The sequence below is a fragment of the Coptis chinensis genome, chromosome 4 (assembly GCF_015680905.1).
Source record: "Coptis chinensis isolate HL-2020 chromosome 4, ASM1568090v1, whole genome shotgun sequence".
Classification (NCBI taxonomy): domain Eukaryota; kingdom Viridiplantae; phylum Streptophyta; class Magnoliopsida; order Ranunculales; family Ranunculaceae; genus Coptis; species Coptis chinensis.
The window spans coordinates 27,240,858-27,262,663 of NC_141459.1; the positions used below are offsets into that span (position 1 = coordinate 27,240,858).

General features: G+C 37.5%; 1 pseudogene; it reads left to right on the forward strand.

Annotated features, from left to right (window-relative positions):
* Positions 1-2,998: 2,998 nt before the first annotated feature.
* Positions 2,999-21,156, forward strand: LOC147502980 (putative pentatricopeptide repeat-containing protein At3g47840; annotated as a pseudogene).
* Positions 21,157-21,806: the final 650 nt, after the last annotated feature.

Sequence of the window (21,806 nt, forward strand, 5' to 3'; positions counted from 1 at the left end):
CAAACCTCAGAACTTTTGTAGAAGGAGCAGATATTTTTGACATACTCAACCATTGCAAGTGGGTTCTCTGAATCTCCATAGTCAATATCCCTAACAGATTTTGGCATAATATCCTCCATCTCAACCTCTTCCTATAAGATATTACACCAAGTTATTCTCAAATATCTCAAAGCTTATGTCACTGGATCTCATATATTACGTCCATCATCGCTTCTGTATGCTTCATAATGGAGCTCAACAAAAGTTACTTTCAAGCTTGGGAAAACCATGGTCCTCAAGACATTATATGTGAGACATATAGAATCCAAAAGACAAAAATGAAGAGCATAATTATGAACCGACCTGACCAAGTGAGACAGTAGCTTTTAGGCCTTCAAGAATTGCCAAGGAAAGCATAAACCAATTAAAAAACTACAGACTAACACTTGCGTGACTAGAATTAACAGAAAATAATCAACTGAATGAACTAAGACCAGAACCATGAATAAACTCTTCATCTACAAATATCTCTTGTTGCCCCTAACACATATATTAAACATACTACATTTATTAAATTGAACACTTCAAGTAACAAACAAACAAGACAAGACAATGACCCAGATCACAAAGTTTACAAAAATTATTTGATTTTGGTTGCAATCTAGCTAGTTGGATATCTTACTTTGAATATTTTTTCTCAAAAATTATTCTCTTTTTTATTTCAACCATTTGTTGTAAGGGAGGGGATCTAGCGACATATTTTATCTTGACATGTAAACAAACTCAAAATCGTTAGGGCATTTATAAGTTTTGGATTAGGCTAATATTTTGTAGATATGATCTCCTAACTATTCTAAACATTGTCACAAATAATCAAAAAAATAAAAAATTTCTAAACTTGCCAAATATAGTATCAAAATGGTGAAAATGAACGGTCTACAATTAGCCAAAGTTTGTAAATTGTTAACTACATTTGGCAAGTTTGGAATTTTTTGATTTTTTTCATTATTTGTGACAATGTTTAGAATAGTTAGGAGATCATACCTACAAAATATTAACCTAATCCAAAACTTATAAATGCCCTAACGATTTTGAGTTTGTTTACGTGTCAAGATAAGATATGTCCCTAGAACCACTCCCTTGTTGTATATGGTAACTTAACACAAAGACCCAAGTCGAATATGACCTGCAAGACCATTTCACTACCCCAAGAGTATTTATTTATTTTTATAATAATAATAATAATTAATTTTTTCTTTGATATTCTAGTCTCTAATCTAAAATAAGGGGTTTTGAGGGACACATGAATATTAAAGAGGGCATACCATTCAATTTGAACAAAGACAGAGTTGAAAAGAGAAGTTTGTCAATTTCTAATTGACCAAGCTTGCACACTTCTACAACATTAAAAAAGTGTTACAGACTCAAGTTAATCTCCCCACTACAATTGTTTTCTAATTGAGAACCCTTGTTCAAAAGTCAGATAGCTCATATTTAAGAGCTCAATTTCTTCTATTCTTTAATTTCTAAAATAAACATTTTGAAAATTTATAAGAAATTGGACCAGTAATTTTTTTGAAAATTGGATTTCCCTTCCCAAACCCTATATGCTCAAGAAATTAGCGGCCTTTTACAATAAAGCAACACTTTTCATGAACTATGGTTTCGAGAAAACATAGAATCATAATGAAAATTGAAAACCCAAAGTGAATCCATATAACTACCATGATAAAGAACAAAGGATATCATTTCTAATTTCTTACCTTTAAGAATCATTAGAATAAGACACCTGAGTGCATCCCCAACTTTAAACAACAAGATATCTTAACTCTTATCTTGAGAGAAAATGTTGATGGATCGACGAGTTCATCTGCGTTAGGTTGAACATTTCCTTTTCGTTAGTTTTAGATGAGATTAATAATGTTATACAGAATATCTTTGCCTATGGTTCACCACAACAAAAGAAGATCTTAAGCCGTTGGAACACATTCACACAAATATCCAACTGCTGTGTTTGGCCACTGTTGGGCTACGGTTAAGGTCAGCCACGACCTTAACTGTAGCCCAACAGTGGTCAAACACAGTAGAAACTTGTCACAGACCTTTGTTAACTAACTACGGTCTCTGTCTGTTGACAAACAAGCGAGGGTTTTGGTCCTTGGCTAAAAATCTGGGACATCCGTGGCATAAAGTCCATTTTCTTGTAGTGGATGTTGACTAGAGTGCCAAGCCCCGTGTATATGTGAAATACAAATCTAAGCTAAGAGATCAGTTTCAGGGCGTTACATACTCATACCAGCAAATTTAATTTGATGACCCATGTTAGCTTTGTTTTGCTCAGGGCACATAGTTGGCGGAGTGCAATTGATTGAACTCAAATTCTTGTTTTGGATTCGCTCTTGGAGTCATATTGTTTTGAGTTTTTTCTGAAATGTGTGGTTTTGAAATGTCTAATAGAGTTGTTTAGCTATTTATTTAATTTAATAAAGTGATAAATGGACTGGTTGTTCATTTGGTTTTTATTTTGATCTCTAATTTTAATGTCGTGTTTGATATTCGGTTTTTAGCATTTTTAGTTCACCTCGATTTTCAGATGATTGAATAGGGTGACGTTTGGGTATCTTAATTAATCCCTATTTAATTGTTTGGAAATTTGTGTAACCTAAAATGCCGCCCCTACATACGTGGGTTGGGTTAACATCTAAAAAATTTCTTTGCATGTTTTATGTGCTAGTTCGGATGGAACAAACAAACAAACTTAAACAATTCAATATGGATAAACTTGATTGCAAAGCGAAATCAAAATAAATATCCTTCCTTTAATTTGAGTAGGACTATAGGAGAAGAAAAGGGCAATGGTTATAGAATTTGAAGACTCGTTATGAAGTTGTATGTTAAATTGTTACCGTTGTACTAAGTATTAGTTTTCAAATTTATGCCTAATGAAAGTCTAGAAAGTTGGATGCATCCAAGTTCAAATGAGCAACATCTACTCGGAAGTTTGAACCTCTCTTGAAGAATGAACATAGTGATTGATGTTGCTTCTGCTTTGGATTATCTTCATAATCATTGTGAAACACCTATTGTTCATTGTGATTTGAAGACGAGCAATGTTCTTCTAGATGAAGACATGACTGGTCATGTAGGCAGGGGTGGCCTTGGGCCTATGCTATCTAAGCCCTTGCATAAGGCCCCCAAAAATAAACTAAAAACAAGGGCACCATTCTACGTAGAAAAACCCACTACCATGTTTAAAAGCCTACAAAAATCCAATACAAAAGCCCAATCCACTAAAAAACAGAGACAAAAAGGCCCATTGTTTTTGAGAGCTTGCATAGGGCCTATTGGAATTTAGGTCCGGCCTAGCATGTAGGTGACTTTGGACTAGCGAAGTTTCTTTCTAAGAGCAAGTCCAATGGGGGCTGCTAAAAGGTGCCACATAGGAAGTTTTATCCCTTTTAGCATGCCCTGGCTGGTTAAACACCAAAAACCATTACTAATGGGCGCTTTTTATTTGTTGTTAAGTTCGGGAGATGGACGACAAGGTTTCTGTTGTCTGTCTGTTAAGTTGCAACAGACGGCACAGACTCTATCGTCTATACCTAGTAGGTACAAATCGTGCACTTCCTTCTTCCCCTTCAATTTCTATTCAACTTCTCTCTCTCTCTCTCTCTCTCACAATTGTTTACCTCTCATTTTTGCGATTTTTGCAATTCTCTTCAATTCCTCTGTGATTTTTGCCTGGGAGAATCAAACAAGGTATGAATTTCTAATTGAATGTCATTGTTAATTAAATGTGAATTGTGAATTGTTAATTGAATGTGAATTGCAATTGAATGTGAATTGTTAATTGAATGTGAAATGTATATTTGCTAGGATTGATTGTTTGTATGTTTGATAATGCTTGAATTGCATGTGCCACCCAAAATGAGTAACAAGGGTAAACGATTTTTTGGTCGAAAAATCAACTAGTAGATTGACAAAAGAGTCAACGTCAATGCTAAACAATGATGATGATGAAAACCAAGTCTATAATTTGCAAAACCCTCCAGTAATTCTATTTCTAGACCCAGTCGATCCATGAACACATTCTACATTGGCTAGAAACCCGGAAACACACATCTCTCATCGTGTTAGTGTAAATATGCATGGTAAGCATTTGATTGTTAAATTTGATTTGTTTTGAATATCCTAATTTGTATTTTCTATAATTTTAAGAAAGTGTTTTGAATAAATGTTTAGGCGGCAGGGGAGATGAAATTAAGGTGTTGTTGGTCATCCGTGAACAATTGGTAGAAAACAATGGTTGCCAAAGGAGATTGTTTTGCAGAGGTACGAAATGAAATTTTACAATCTCCATTTGGGTCATTGTTTTGATGTGGTTATCAAAACATCAACCATGGTTTAATATACACTTTGACGAGCGGTGGTGGGACACAACACACATTTTCCACAAGGCGAGATAGGCATCACTCCAATAGATGTCACTATGCTCACGGGAATAAGCATTGGGAAAGGAAAGGTACTCACATTTGGAGAAGGTTGATACTCGATTTTTGAGTATGCAGAGGAGTGTTGGCCTAATATAAGGTCGGAGCATTGGTCTAAAGGGGGTATCAAACCTTCTTTTTTTGTGAATGAGTTCTTTGAGAGGACCAAGCAAGCTAATGAAGGTTGGTGCCCGACGGGTATAGATCAGGAGAGATGTTTGCGAGCTTCTATTTTTACTTAATCACGTTGTGTTTCTTTCCCACGTGCGATAGTTCATTAAGATTAGGTTGGGTAGAGTATTTGGTTTGGTTAGAATACATTCATATATACTTTTTGATTGGCCGTGGTGCTATGTTTGGAGCTTTGATTTATGCATTGGATCAAGCGTGCTGACCTAATAATAATGTTGCGAATGTTTAATGTGGTGGCTTCACCCCTCTTTTACAAGTAAGTTTTAAAATTTTAGTATTATCAATTTGTATTAAATTACAAGTTTGTTTTTGATATTTATTTTTATTATAGTATTGGTGGCATGAGTATGTACCTACGATGGCTCCACTTCTGAGAACAGACATGGACCGTGATATCGTCCCACATATTAGAGCATGGATGAATGACTTTAAAGATCGCCGATATGGTCAAGGACACCACAACATTCACTTGGACCGTAACCAACTCAAAACTAGATCAGCATTGGCAATACAGTGGACGCCATGGTATACTACAAGATATATGCAATTAAATGTTGAGGATGTGGTTGGATATACCATGGATGATGCGTGAGGCGATTCGCCGTGTACATCGTTCATATAAGCTTACAATGTGCCGAGCCTTCTTTTAGTTTGGAGGTATCATCGTGTGGTACTTGGGCGATAAGTGTTGACACAAAATCGTTGGGATGCCTTTCATGCATCCTACACCCTCCCTTGGAGAATATGTGCACATTGGGAAGAACTAGTCATTGGCAGTTCTATCTTAGAAATAATGAAGACTTGTGGCCACGAGGTTCATTATATTTAGATTTGGATGGTGACTACGACAGTTACTAGGATCACGTCTCAAGGGGTCATATATTACCTGCTGACATCTATAGAGCTGTTAACATGGACTTTGTGGACATATAGGCATTAGAAGTGATTTGCGTATCCCACACCCTGCTAAGCCCTACTCTTCATCTCAAGGTCCTTATGAGGCTTTTGCTCAACTTCCTTCCGATCCGGAAAACCTATGGAGCTATGGCATGGTTACATACGTACATCTCAGGGTATGCAAGTTGCCATGTCTATACCTCCTGTTGACTAAAGTTATCTTCTGAATCTTGCCCCAGATTTTTATACTCTAAATGAGGTTAGTATTTGGTTTATTTTGATACTCCATTTATATTTAGTTTATAGTGATGATTTTTCTTAAAGTTATTGAATTTTTTGTAAGCTACAGTTAGGGTGTGATATGTAAAGTCACATCTAATGATGCATGGGATGTGTGACTCGTTTATGACCACAACTGACCAGTACTATCATTATTTGGTGGACAAGCGAGAAAAACTTGAACAAGCAAAGAAGGAAAAAGCAAAGTTACAAGCGCATCTAATACGAATGCCATTGCGAGAATCACGCCGAGAGAGTAAATCGAAGGAAGAAACAACCTGGATGGCGAGGGTTCGAGCCGAAGTTAGTTTATAATTTTTTTTTTATGTTTGTATTAATTGATGTTTGTATGGATTATGTTTAATGAATTAATTAAATTATGTTTGTTTAATGAATGAATTGAATGGAATGTGGATTTTGAATTGAATGGATTGTATATTGTTAATTGAATGGATTGTGGATTGTGGATTGGAATGGATTTTGTATATGAAAATAAGAACATCAGTCTTCAGTTTTTGCAGCTGCCTGGTACAGACGGCAAAGTCTCTGCCGTCCGCCCATTTAATTAAAATGGAAGTGGACGACATAGTTTCTGCCGTCTATACATAAATAACTAACAGACGACAGAAAATATGTCGTCCGTCTCCCGACAACTTATTATGGCTGCTGCTAGACAAGATCTTAAGTTTAGCTGGGTTTATCACACGACCATATTTAAGACCCTTCTAGCTAGTAGCCCCATTGGAAAGACATTTTAGTGTTTCAGGTGCTATATTTAAGTTTAGTAGTCCATATAACCCCCCATTGGACTTGCTCTAAGGGGACTAGTGCAGTTCGAGCAAAAGCCATATTGATTCAATTGCTATTAGAGGAACTATTGGTTACATTCTTCCTGGTGTATTTTTGATTTGTTAGTCATAACTATTCTATGTAAATCATTTTAGAATTAGGCTAGAAAAGAAAAAAAAACATGCATTACATCGACACACACACATGCAACACTATTCGAAACAAACACTCACTTGCACAAGCTCGTTCACTATTATAGATGCAATGCATTGGTTAGTTGGACTACTATAGTTTACAACTGCATCACCAACTTCAATGCCATCAGAAGCATTGCTTTTATTTTCAAACATGGCGACCCGTTTGTACTTGCACTTGCTTTTAAAACGTATGGAAAACTGGTTCATGGGTATTCGGTGAAGTATGTGAATAATGTGTTTTTGGGAGTTCTCTTTTGGATATGTATTTAGAATGTGGGTGTGTACGTGGAGATGGGTTGTAGAGTTTTTGACGAGTTGCCTGAGAGGAATGTAGTTTCTTGGACTGCGATAATAACGGGACTAGTTCGCAGTGGGTGTTATAAAGAAGCCTGGATGTATTGCTCAGAAACGTGAGGGATCAGATGTACAATGTGATTCATAAACATTAGCTAGTGTATTGAAGGCTTGTGTTGATTTATGTGAATTGAAGTCTGGCAAAGCAATACATACTCAAGGCTAATACAACCGATGAAGGCGGGATTTGATGCGATCGAGTTCGTTTGTTGCTAATACTCTTGCTAATATGTAAACTATGGAGTGCTTTTGTTTGAAAGAATGAAGATTCATGATGTGGTTTCGTGGACAATGATTACATTGTCTTATGTTCAAATAGGTCTAGAGGAGTTTGCGGTGCAAACATTTTTTTGGATGAGGGAATCAGGTGTTTGTCCTAATGAGTTCACTTTTGCTTTTGTCATTTTTGCTTGTGCTAACCTTGTAAGAGTTTATTGGGGTGAGCTGTTACATTCGCATGTCATACATGTAGGTTTAGAGTATTATTTGTCAGTTGCAAATGCCATAATGACTATGTATTCAAAGTGTGGACACATAAGATCTAGTTCACAATGGTATTTAACGGGATGGTAATTAAGAAGGGATACTGTGTCTTGGACTACAATAATAGTAGGGTATTCCCATAATGGCTGTTGTGAAGAAGCTTTTGACTATTATTATTCAAGGATGAAGAGGGAAGGACATAAACCGAGTGAGTTTACTCTCTCAAGCTTATTGAGTGTCACCAGAAATATGGCTATTCAAGGCAAAGGAAGCAATTACATGCTCATATACTGCTGATTGGGCTAGAAAATGATCCAATGATTCATAGTGCATTGATTAATATGTATTGCAAATGTGGGAGTATGCAAGTTAAGAAGCTTCAAGGATCTTTGATGCTGCGGAAAATAATAGTGTTGTGTTGTGGACATCTATGATTAATGGTTAGGCTGAACATGGACATTGTAAAGAAGCAATTGATTTGTTTGAGAAGATGTCGAGGGTGGGCAAGAGACCTGATGATGTGACCTTCATGAAATAGCAATATCAATAGAGAATGATATGGGAACAAGGAAAATTATCAAAAATTCAACGATGGTTTGAGGCGCGCAGAGAACACTATCCTTAAGGTGTTATTTTCCCCCACTACAAGAATATGCTATCGGGTCTAGGCAAATTACCTCCAAGATACAACAAACCACAGGATTCTGCGATTAGCAATACTGAAGAATTCTCTAAGCACTCTAATGAAACTTGCACTCAAAACTAAACATTTGAGGGAGAGGGAGAGAGAACATTGGAACTTGACTTATTTCCTTATTATAGAGGTTCTCTTTATAGAGTTTCAATGTTGAATGAACAGACACACCTCTTCATGGATACCTTTTGTATGTACACACCTCTTCAACGTATGACATGTGTTTGTTCCTTACATTCATTCGAAAGAACACAACGATTCATTATATATAACTGTTTGAGATTCAGTTATATTAACTATTAATTCTCTACTCATACATGAATGTGATCAGGTGCTCTAATACATTGGACAAGATCCAATGATTCCAAGTACTACCAATATATAGCTTCTCAAACTATAATACAATCTCACCAATAATCCCCTACTAGATTGTAATATAGGCCAATGCCTTTCCCTGGAAATTACAATCTTAATAACAATCCCCCATTAGATTGTAATATATGTGCAGTCTCAACCTTGGGATATCCTCACGAACACAAGATGGTGTCTTTCGAGTTAAACCATCAATTAGTGAAATTATTTCAGAGTTTCAACGAAAACAATGATGGCCTTAGCTTAAACCGAGTCTTCTACATGTTAGAACTAGAAATACTACACACATGAGCTATCTTTGTTTCTTTAAGATTCTTTGAACTTGTGTTAGCACTATTAAGGCCTTGTGCTCTATCTTGGTTTCATGAGCATTTACAAGAGAGAAACTCATACTAGTCTTGCTTGAAGCGACACCATCTCTTATGTTCACATAGGTGAAGTTTTACAATGTGTCCTTGCTACCTAAGACACTTCCAACAAATTGATTAACTTCATTAAAAGCTTAAAGTTTAACCTCAAGCACTAGCAATCCGCACTGAACTTACTAGAAGAGGCTTTATAAAAAAAAAATCAGTGCCAAGACAGTCACTTATCAATGACTTGTTGTTACCCATTAAACTTCAGACTAGTGGTATTCTAGTATAAAGTGTCCTTTAGTAAAAGGATCAGCCAAGTTGTTTTATTTTATTTTATTGGCAAGCCAATTTTAAATGAGATCAATAACTCTTTGATGCTGGCACGGTTCGAGCCCCAGACCTCTGGTATCATCACCCAAAGGTCTTATTGACTTTGCTAGTCGGCACCTGCATTAGCCAAGTTGTTACTTGACCTAACATATGTTATGTTAATAACACCATCTATTATCAATTGCTTGACATATTCATGTCTCAAGCTTATGTGTCTAGACTTTCCATTATATATTTTATTGTATGCTCTAGACAAGGTAGCTTCACTATCATAGTGCAAAGAAATAGATGGCATTGGTTGTGGCCACAACTTTATATCCAATAACAGATTACTTAACCATTTTGCTTCTTTGCATGCTACTGCCAATGCGCGCTATAAATTCGGACTCCATAGTCGAGTGAGTTATACATGTCTGTTTCTTCGAAGCCAAAGAGACGGCTCCTTCTGCGATAGTAAATATCCATCTAGACATTGACTTATTATCACTCGCGCTAGTAGTCCAACTAGCATCTGAATACCTTTATAGTACAATTGGAAAATCAGAATAGAATAGACCCAAGCTAATGGTTTTTTTAAGATATCCATGTATCCTGTTGATAGCTTTCCAATGATATGTACTAGGATTACTTGTGTATCTGGACATTTTACATACTGCAAATGCTATATCTGGCCTAGTACAATGCATGGCGTACATCAAACTACCTATTGCACTTGCATACTCAAGTTGTGCAACTGATCTACCAGAATTTTCAAACATTTTTACACTAGAATCATAGTGTTGGGGAATAACGATTCCAATCGATCCCCACTACACAGATAACTTGTGATATGAACACACTACTACTCTAGACAAATTCTAAATATCTACTACAACCAACCTAGCATGCCCAACTCTCTAAACAACTATTAACAACAAATAATAATGCAAAGAAAATATAAAGCATACCACAACATAAAGATGTACCATGGTTCGGCCAATGGTGCCTACTTCCACAAGAGCTAATACTTTTATAAGGTAGGAAGGAAGATTACAATCACTCCTCTCAAGTATCTCCACCTTACTAGATCACTCCTCTCTCTCCTTACAAGCTTTTTTCTTTGCAAGGGTTTTCTCTCAATCTTGATTTCTCTCAAAATTGGGTTTCAATTGTGTTTCTTAGGTTTTCCAAAACCTTGTTTCTATTTATATAGTAAACCGCAATCTTGAGATTACTGTAGCAAAATAGAAACTGCGAAATTAGACATAGGCGCGGGCGCGCTCTCAGCAAGGCCAATGTCGAGCGCGCATGCCCTTAAGTACCTGTTCGTGACTTCCAGTAACAAGGGCACGGGCGTGCCTTGGGATAGACCAATCTGAGGGCGCGCGCGCTCAAACCTCTTCACACAAATAGAACTTCTTTCTTATCCTCATGTGTGGGATAACTCCAACAATCTCCCCCTCCCGAACAGTGAGGGGGGATATCTTCATGCACTTTCCAAATCAATAGGAGGAGTCTGCTACCATTCTGGGGGTATCACAACAAACATCATATCAAACTAACCTTTTGGTAAGACTTTGGTCATCATATCCGACCCGTTCTTGTCGGTATAGATCTTCTCAATGCATAAATGCTTGTCTTCGAGAACTTCTCTAATCCAATGATAACGCACATATATGTGCTTGGATCTAGAATGAAAACTCAGATTCTTACTCAAATGGATGGCGCTTTGACTGTCACATAGAACTACAAATTGTTTCTACTTTAGCCCTAGTTTATTATCGAAGAACCTCTTCATCCATAACATCTCTTTGCAACACTCAGTGGCTACAATATACTCGGCTTCTGTAGTGGAGAGGGCAACACACTTTTGTAACTTAGCTTGCCAAGAAACTACTCCCCTTGCAAAAGTAAACAGATAACCGGAGGTGAACTTCATCGAGTCATCATCATCTGTCATGTCTGCATCAGTGTAGCCTCCAAGTAAGGGCTTACTTCCACCAAAACACAAACACGCTTTGGAAGTGCCCTTGAGATATCTCAATATCCACTTAACACCTTCCCAATGCTATTTACCCAGATTTGACAGAAATCAGCTTACAACACCAACGGCGAAAATAATATCCGGTTTTGTACACACTATTGCATACATCAAGCTGCCTATTGCGGATGCATAAGGAATCTTTTCCATTTGACTCTGCTCATGCTTACCCTTTGGACACATCTCTTTGGTCATGCAGAATTGGCCACTAAGCGGACAACTGACTGGCTTCGTTTGATCCATGTTGAATCTCTTCAACACCTTTTCAATGTAGCTTTCTTGAGAAAGCCACAACTTCCCACTCTTTCTATCACGAGTGATCCGTATCCTAAGTATTTGCTTTGCCTGACCAAAATCCTTCATCTCAAAGGACTTACTCAAGTCTTTCTTCAGCTTGGATATCTTGCTGATGTTCGGGCCAATTATCAACATATCATCCACATACAACAAGAGCACTATGAAATCCCCATATGGAAATTTCTGAACAAATACACAATGATCGAAAGCAGACTTCTTGTATCCTTGTTTTGCCATAAAGGAATCAAACTTTATGTACCACTGGCTAGGTGCTTGCTTCAACCCATACAAGCTCTTTATCAGCTTGCATACTAGGTGCTCCTTGTCTTTGACCTCAAACCCCTTTGGCTGGTCCATGTAGACATTTTCTTCAAGGTCTCTATGAAGAAAAGTTGTCTTAACATCTAGCTGCTCAACCTCTAGGTTCATACTTGCGGTCAGACCCAATACCAACCTAATAGAAGTCATCTTAACCATAGGAGAGAAAATTTCATTAAAGTCAATACCTTTTCTTTTACCGAATCCCTTCACAACAAGGCGAGCTTTGTGCCTTGGGTATGGATTATTCTCTTCATGCTTGACTTTGTAGATCCACTTATTCTTGAGATTTTTTATTGCTTTTGGTTTCTCAACTAAGTAACTAAGTCAGAAGTGTGATTCTTATGCAAAGAATCCATCTCATCATGCATGGCCTTCAACCACTCCTCTTTGTCTGTACCTTCAAGAGCCTCTTGATAGTACATATGCTCTCCGCCATCAGATAGTAAAACATACGTATGTGGTGGATACCAGGTTGAAGCTAGTCTTTCTCTATCAGACCTCCTTATCCCATCTTCTTGTGGCTCAGGAGCATGCACTTTTCCTTGCTCAGGTGGTGGTTCATGCACTTCACATGCATCTTCTATATCAATAGGTTCTATCCTATCATGAGCAATAGGATCATCATCATGGGCTTCAAACCCATGGTTCTCTGCATTCTCAATGCCTTCTACAAGTTCCACAGTAGGAACTTCTGGTTCTGAATCAACAAGATCATTAGTGAAAGCTTCTAGCTTCTTACTATCCTCAAAGTCTGCTATGGTTTGGTCTTCTAAGAACACAACATCTCGACTTCGGATTACCTTCTTGTTAATCGGATCATAGAGTTTGTAGCCAAACTTCTCATCCCCATACCCCAAAAAAATGCACTGCTTGGCTTTGTCATCAAGCTTGGATCTTTCATCCTTGGGAATATGAACAAATGCCCTACACCTAAATACCCTCAAGTATCCATAATCAACATCTCTGCCTGACCATACTCTCTCTGGATAATCACTATTCAGAGGCTTTGACGACGATAGGTTGATCACATGCAATGCTGTACGCATTGCTTCTACCCAATAACTTCTAGGTAACTTAGAGTGAGACATCATGCATCTTATCCTCTCTATAATGGTACGATTGATCCTCTTGGCTACACCATTTTGTTCTAGTATCTTGGGAACGGTCTGCTCATGACGAATCCCATGACTCTTGCAATACTCTTCAAATGGCCCTATGTACTCATCCCCATTATCTGAGCGAATACACTTCAAAGGCTTCCCTGTCTCTCTTTCCACCATGCTATGGAAAATCTTGAACACGCCAAGTACTTCATCCTTAGTATTTAGACTATATGCCCAAATCTTTCTTTATGCATCATCAATGAAAGTCAAGAAGTACAAAGCTCTCCTGTGGGACTTTACTTTCATAGGACCACATAAGTTAGTGTGAACTAGCTCAAGGACATTGTCCTTTCTGTGAGACAGGAATCTTTGGAAAGACACCCTATGTTGCTTTCCTACTAAACAGCGAGTATATCTATTTAAATGCATACCTTTGATGTCTAGCAATGCCTTTTGCTTGGCAAGAACTTCTATGCCTTTTTCTCCCATATGACACAGTCTCTTGTGCCATAGTTTCGAGGAAGCTTATTCTTTTGCCTCATTTACTTCTGCTTTACACAAACTAGCCTGTATCTTGTAAAGAGAGCAAGTTTTCTTCTCTTTTGCTTTCTGATGGAACTTTTACTCAGTTTCCATACCCCGTTACCAAATGAGTTTAGAAAGCCATCATCATCTAACTTCCCAGCGGAAATTAGGCTTAGCCGAATGTCAGGGATATGTCTTACATCCTTGAGTGTCAAGGTGTAGCCGACATTTGTTTCTACATGAACATCCCCAATGCCTACAATCTTTGAGACGCCACTGTTACCCATATTTACTTCACCAAATTCACCACAGCTGTAGGTAGTGAAGAATCCCTTATGCAGTGTGACGTGATAGGATGTTCATGTATCTATCACCCACTCTATATCCTGGCATGAGGTACTAAGACAACACATACCACATTCTGACACAATTCCCACTAGACCATCGTCGACTAGTGTTATAGTATCTTTGCCTGTGTTTCAGTTCCTCCTTACCATGTCTTCATGTACACATTTATTCTTCTCATCCCTCTTCAGTGTTCTGCACTTATACCTGAAGTGACCCTTGGTGGCACAATAGTAACATTGTCTCTCCATTGTCTCTTCTTAGGAGTTCACCACTAGATTTGCTTCTATCATCACCTCTAGAATGAGATGGTTTTCTGCTTTTATCTCTCCCCCGCTTCTCTGTGACAAGTATCTCTGAGTGAGAGGAGCTGCTTTGTGAACCCCTTATTGTCTCCTCATTTAACAATGCCCCAGTAGCCATCTCCATGGAAATAACTCCATCTTTAGCGGCTCTATTAAGAGAAACTACTAACGTCTCCCAACTGTCAGGTAGAGAGTTTAATAGTAACAAAGCCTCAACTTCGTCACCCATATCAATCTTCATCAAGTGCAACTGATTGATGGTATTTTGTACTTTATTAAGATGCTCAGACATTGAAGAACCTTCTTTGTACTTCGTGTTGGCAAACTTCTTAATGAGCAGCACATTTTTTCCTGCCGACTTTCTCTCATAGAGGTCTTCGAGTTTCTTCCACAAGGCAAAAGCTTTAGTCTCTTAGGATACATGGTGGAAGACACTGTCGACAATCCACTGTCGAATGTACCCTATTCCTATTCTGTCAAGCTTGCTTCACTCAACCACATCAATCATTTTCGGTTTTTCTCCCCCATTCTCAATGGGTTGTGCCAAGTCCTTGCAATAGAGCAAGTCTTCCATCTTTGCCTTCCAAATAGTGTAGTTTTCTCTAATCAGACTAGTCATGCGAGTGTTCATGGAATGGTCCAATCTTCTTTCAGGAATTTTGTCAAACACCTTCCGAGCAAAATTCGGACAACCTAGATTAATCTAACCTAGCTCCGATACCACTTGTTGGGGAATAATGATTCCAATCGATCCCCACTACACAGATAACTTGTAATATGCACTACTACTCTAGACAAATTCTAAATACAGGGAGTGACTCTCAAGGACAAAACTGCCGAAAAAGTATCTCTCAAGGACACCTTTTTTTTTTGTAACTTACAAGGACCGGGTAGATGAAAGGTCAAGTATACCCTTGACGCAAAATAAAAAATAGATCGGGTAGATGAAATGTGAAGTATACCCCTGATGCGAAATAATTAACGGCCTAGCCCAGACGAAATGACCCGGTGCATTTAGTATGAATATTGAATGTTCATAGTCCTTTGGGTATGAACATTCAATGTTCATAGTCCTTGGGCATGAACATTGATTAGGTATGAACATTCAATGTTCATAGTCCTTTGGGTATGAACATTGAATGAACATTGAATGTCCATAGTCCTTGGGTATGAACATTCAATGTTCATAGTCCTTTGGGTATGAACATTTGATGTTCATAGTCCTTGGATATGAACATTGATTGGGTATGAACATTCGATGTTCATAGTCCTTTGGTATGAACATTGATTGGGTATGAACATTGAATGTTCATAGTCCTTTTGGTATGAACATTCAATGTTCATGCATCAATATATTGTATAAAGTACATTCACCTATTTGGATATGAACAATTATTGTTCATACACCAGCAGAAGGTATGAACACTCATTGTTCATAGTAAAATGACAGAAAGGGTAAAATCGGAAAATATTTATTTTCAATCCGGGCCATTTGTCCTTAAGAGTTATTTTCACGGAAGGGTATAACTGGCATTTAAAAAATTAAAAGGTCGGGCGAAGTTATTTTGTCTTTGAGGGTTCCTAATTTTGAAATAGTGGGTTCGTGAGTTACTTTTCCCCAAAATTTGTCCTTGTGAGTTACTCACAAAAAACAGTGTCTTCTAGAGTTACTTTTTCCCCAAATTGGTCATCTGGACTATTTTCTTGTTCTAAATATCCACTACAACCAACGTAGCATGCCCAACTCTCTAAACAACTACTAACAACAAATAATAATGTAAAGAAAATATAAAACATACCACAACACAAAGATATACCGTGGTTCGGCCAATGGTGCCTACTTCCACAAGAGCTAATCCTTTTATAACATAGGAAGGAAGATTACAATCACTCCTCTAAAGTCTCTCCACCTTACTAGATCACTCCTCTCTCTCCTTACAAGCTTTTCTCTTTGCAAGGGGTTTCTCTCAATCTTGATTGATATCAAAATTGGGTTTCAATTGTGTTGCTTAGGTTTTCCAAAACCTTGTTTTTGTTTATATAGTAAACCGCAATCTCGCGGTTACTATAGCAAAATAGAAACTACGAAATTAGACATGGGCACGGGCGTGCTCTCGGCAAGGCCATTGTCGAAAGCGCCTCAAAGTGCCTGCTCCTCGACTTCCAAGAACAAATGCTGGGATAGGATAGGCCAATCTGAGCGCACGCGCTCAGACCTCTTCACGCAAACAGAACTTCTTTCTGATCCTCATGTGAGGGATAACTCCAACACATAGGGGGTACTTGCTTTTTTTATTTGCAAATGATTGAACTTAAAAAACACCTTCTCAATATAATGAGATTGACATAACGCATAACCCTCACTATGTTTCCTCACCTTAATCCCTAAGATAGTATCTACTTCATTAAGATCTTTCATCTTAAACTTTGAAGTTAGATAATTCTTTGTTTTAGATACACCTTTCATATTTGTTCCAAAAATTAGTAAGTCATCAACGTAAAGACAAATGATCACTCCATAATTTTTTGTAAACTTAGAGTAGATGCACTTGTCAGCACTATTATATTTGAAACCATGAGATAAGATAACATAATCAAACTTCTCATGCCATTGTTTTGGTGCTTGTTTCAAACAGTAAAGCGACTTAACTAATTTACAGACTTTCTTTTCATTTCCTTGTAGAACAAATCCCTCCGGTTGTTCCATGTACACTTCTTCATTTAGATCACCATTCAAAAATGCAGTTTTGACATCCATTCGGTGTACATACAAATGATATATTGATGCCAAAGCAATCAATATATTCGAATAGATGAAATTCTTGCCACTGGTGCATATGTATCGAAGTAGTCTATTCATTTTTTCTGTTTGAAACCTTTGGCTACAAACCTAGCCTTGAAACTTTGAATAAACCCTTATGTACTGTATTTTCTCTTAAACATGCACTTAAAGTTTATTGGTTTAGATCCTTGTGGTAAATCCACTAGAACCCAAGTTTGGTTTGCCAAAATTGAGTCCATCTCATCATTAATGGCCTCTTTCCAGAAAGAAGCATCTTCTTGAAGCCATTGCTTCACTGAATGTCTTAGGATCATCTTCTACACTAAGCAAAATGGATATTTTGTTGAGAACATTATTTCTATTTCCTTACACTAGAAACAAAATAGCCTGAGATGAAATAAAATCCGGATGTAAAGTCCTATCTTTCCTTTCACGATGGCTTCTCCTAGGCTCCATAGAAACTTCCCAATCTTTTCTCTTCTTGTTAAGAGATGAGCTAGGATTTAATTCAGTTTGTGGTGCTTGAGTAGGCTTCATTGTAGAACTGGAATCATTGTAAAATTTATTTTCAATAAATTCGACATCTCTTGATGCTACTATGACATTAGAATCCATATCTAACAGCCTATAAGCTTTGGAATTTTCTGCATATCTTACAAATATACTCTTGATCCCTCTAGGACCTAACTTTGTTCTTTTAGGATCATGTACCCTATAGAACACCAAGCAGCCCCACACTCTAAGATATCCCAAATTTGGCTTTCTGCCCTTCCATGTTTCATATGGAAAAACATGTGTCTTTCTAGACTGAATTCGATTATGTACATGACAAGTAGCAAGAAGAGCTTCACCCCACAAATTGTTTGGCAATTTTGCATCTATGATCATAAAATTAATCATATTCGTGAGTCTCCTATTTTTCTTTCAGCCAAACCATTTTGTTGTGGTGTGTATGGCGCAAATCTTTGATGGATAATTCCATGCTGTTCACAGTACATATCAAATTCCATAGGAAAGTATTCTCCACCTCTATCACTTCGAAGGATTTTAATTTTCCTTTCTTTTTGATTCTCAACTTCAGCCTTGTAAAGCTTCAAGACGTCAAAGGCTTCATCCTTATTTATGAGTAGATACACTTGTGTATATCTCAAACAATCATTGATGAAGTGATGAAATATCTTTTCCCTCCTCTTGTTAGAATGCCATTAAACTCACATATGTTAGAATGTACTAACTCTAGCAATTGTGTGTTTCTATTAGCCTTTGGAAAAGGTTTTTTAGTCATTTTGGTTTGTATACATGTCTCACATTTATCAAAATTAATATCATTGCAAGATATCAGATCCATGTGTGGACATATACTTCAAATATCTAAAATTCAAATGTGCCAAACAACCATGCCAAATAGAGAAAGACTCGACAATGTAAATAAATGATATAATTTTATTAATACTGAGTTTAAACATCATATCACAAGAGTAACCTTTCCCAACAACGGTTTCATTCTCTGTTAGAATCAACTTATCAGATTCTAACTCTACCTTTATGCCACTTTTACATAGTAAATTTGCTGATACAAGATTTTTTATGATTTTCTGTACATTTAGGACATTCATTAACGTCAACTTCATTCCAGAAGTGAGCTGAAGTTGAACACTTTCGTTTCCCAGAACCTTGGCACAATTATTGTTTCCTAAAAGAACTTCTTGTTCATCCATGGCTACTTCATAAGTCTTGTAGAATGCTTTATCATTGCAAAACATGTATGGTAGCCCCGGAATCAAGCCACCAATCAAAAGACTTAGTTGATGCTGCTATGTTCAGTTTAGTTAACGTGCATTTCAGAAACCATTGCAACAAGTTCTGTAGACTTTTCTTCCACCATGTTTGCGCCATTGGTTAACTGGTCCATTGGTTAATTGGTCGGCATTAGCATTCTTTTCATCATAGTTCTTGTGAATGCTGTCACAAGCATAGTGGCCCTTCTTTCCATAATGGTAGCAATGTCCATGGTTATACTTTGCACGAGCATTATTGTTGGAGAAACTCTTCTTGAACTTGCCCTTCTTTACTTTAAAGTGCTTCTTATATTTGCTTTTCTCAATAGTAATCACTTTGGAGGAATCATTAGGCCACATTTTATTATCGCGAATGCGAGTTTCCTCTTCAATTCTCAAGTACGTACTTCTGTATTTCCTCCAAAGAGAAGTCTTCTGCCTTGTGTAGAAGTGTATTCCTTACATCATTCCAACCTCGAGGCAATTTTGCGATAATAACCCTAACTTGGAAGGATTTAGGAAGAACTATTTTAAGTTCTTGGAGCTTTGTGATCACAAGGATTTGCAACTCATGAACTTGGTCAAGAATAGACAAGTTATTGGTCATAGAAAATTCGAAATACTTGAATATAAGAAATTTATCCATACTCGATTTTTCTGTCTTGTACTTGTATTCCAAAGCCTTGAATATTTTCACTAGAGATTGTATAAAGGCATACAGATCATATAAACGATCTGAAAGTTTATTCAAAATGTGTCCTCGGCAAACTAGTTCATCTTCCTCACATTTCTTTCAGTCTGCAATAATCTTCATGGTATTTGCTTCGCTTGGTTCTGGAAATGGCTTCAATTTCGGATCCAGCACATAGGAAATATTTAGGACAGTAAGCAAGAACATAATCTTGTCCTTCCAATGGTTGAAGTTAGTTCCGTCGAATTTGTCCAACTTAACAAAGTCTTGGTTCATAAATTTGAAAGTAATCATGTCTAATGTATTCCCCATTGGAATAACACTTTAAGATTGAAATAGCAATATCAATAGAGAATGATATGGGAATAAGGAGAATGATCAGAAATTTGACAATGGTTTGAGGCGCGCAGAGAACACTATCCTTAAGGTGTTATTTGCCTCCACTACAAGAGTTTGCTATCGGGTCTAAGCAAATTACCTCCAAGATACAACAAACCATAGAATTCTGCGATTAGCGATACTGAAGAATTCTCTAAGCACTCTAATGAAACTTGCATTCAAAACTAAACATTTGAGGGAGAGGGAGACAGATCATTGGAACTTGACTTGTTTCCCTATTACAGAGGTTCTTTTATAGAGTTTCAATTTTGAATGAATAGACGCACCTCTTCATGGATACCTTTTGGATGTACACACCTCTTCAATGTATGACATGTGTCTATTCCTCACATTCATTTGAAAGAACACAACGGTTCATTAATTGTATATAACTGTTTGAGATTCAGTTATATTAATTGCTAATTTTATGCTCATACATGAATGTGATCAGGTGCTCTAATACATTGGACAAGATTCAATGCTTTCAAGTACTACCAATATATAGCTTCTCAAACTATAACACAATCTCAACAACAATCCCCCACTAGATTGTAATATAGGCCAATGCCTTTCCCTGGCAATTACAATCTTAATAACACTTCATTGGTGTTCTAGCTGCATGTAGCCATGTGGGACTAGTTGGTCATGGTTTCCAGTATTTTAATTTGATTAGTAGGAAATATCATATTAATCTTGGGAAAGAACACTATGGCTGCATGATTGATCTCCTTTCTCGCGTTGTACAACTAAGCGAGGCTGAGCAAATGATACATGAAATGCTGTATAAAAAGGATGATGTTGTTTGGCCGTCCTTGATCACAACATGTAGAGCCTGTGGTGATATTGAACGTGGAAGATGAGCAGCAGAGCGCCTTCTAGAATTGAATCCAAATTATGCAGTGACTTATATCACCTTACGTAACATATATTCCGCCAAAGGGGAGTGGAAGGATGCAGCAAATACGAGAAAAAAAATGAGGTAAAAAAGGGTAGTAAAGGAGCCAGGGTGGTCTTAGATTAAGGTCAAGGATCAGGTCTCTGCATTTGTCGTAGTGGATCGATCTCATCCTCGAGGTGATGACATATACTTCATGGTGCAATTTCTAGCATCAAGGAGCGAAATGACTACAACGGCCTGGAAATCACTGAGTATAGGATCTTGAAGTTTAGAGAACATTATACTTTGCACTGGGGTTGGTGTGGTGATGTCTCTGTCTTGCAAATTTAAGAAGACTTTGAAGGAAGCATCTCCATGGTTGAATACTTAAATTGAGAAGATCGGATGAGAAAACATATAGACAAGATTTGATGTGAGAATGTGAGGTGTAAGGGCCCATAAGATTATCAACATTCCAACTCCAAAGAAGGAATCCAATTAGCACTAGCATTGCTTTAAGATTACTGTGGATGTGTCGCTCTTCTAGGACCTAAGATACCAAACTTTTGGTAGGGGATTGTGTAGAAAGCTTGGAAGAACATACAAGAAGTCCAATTTAGTGGTTGATCTTAACAATACACTGCTGACATTGAGTTTAGAACCTGAGGATATATGGGTCCTCCATGCAAGAAGCTATGTGTAGGAGGGCAGGAAGAGCAGTTGATTTAGAGCAAATTTTAAACAACAGTAGACAGATTTAGCATATCAAATTTGCATATAAGAGGGATGTTGTTTTTAGGTTCTGTTCGAGGTAGAAGAAAAAGGGGCACACGCCCCCTAATTTGCCTTGCCAAAGGGGTGCGTGCGCCCTAGCCTTTCACAGCTGATTTTCTCCTGGAAGCCGAAGAAACAGTACTGGAAGTTGGATTAAAAGAAGGGGCGCACGCCCTCGAATATGCCTGGTGAGAGGGG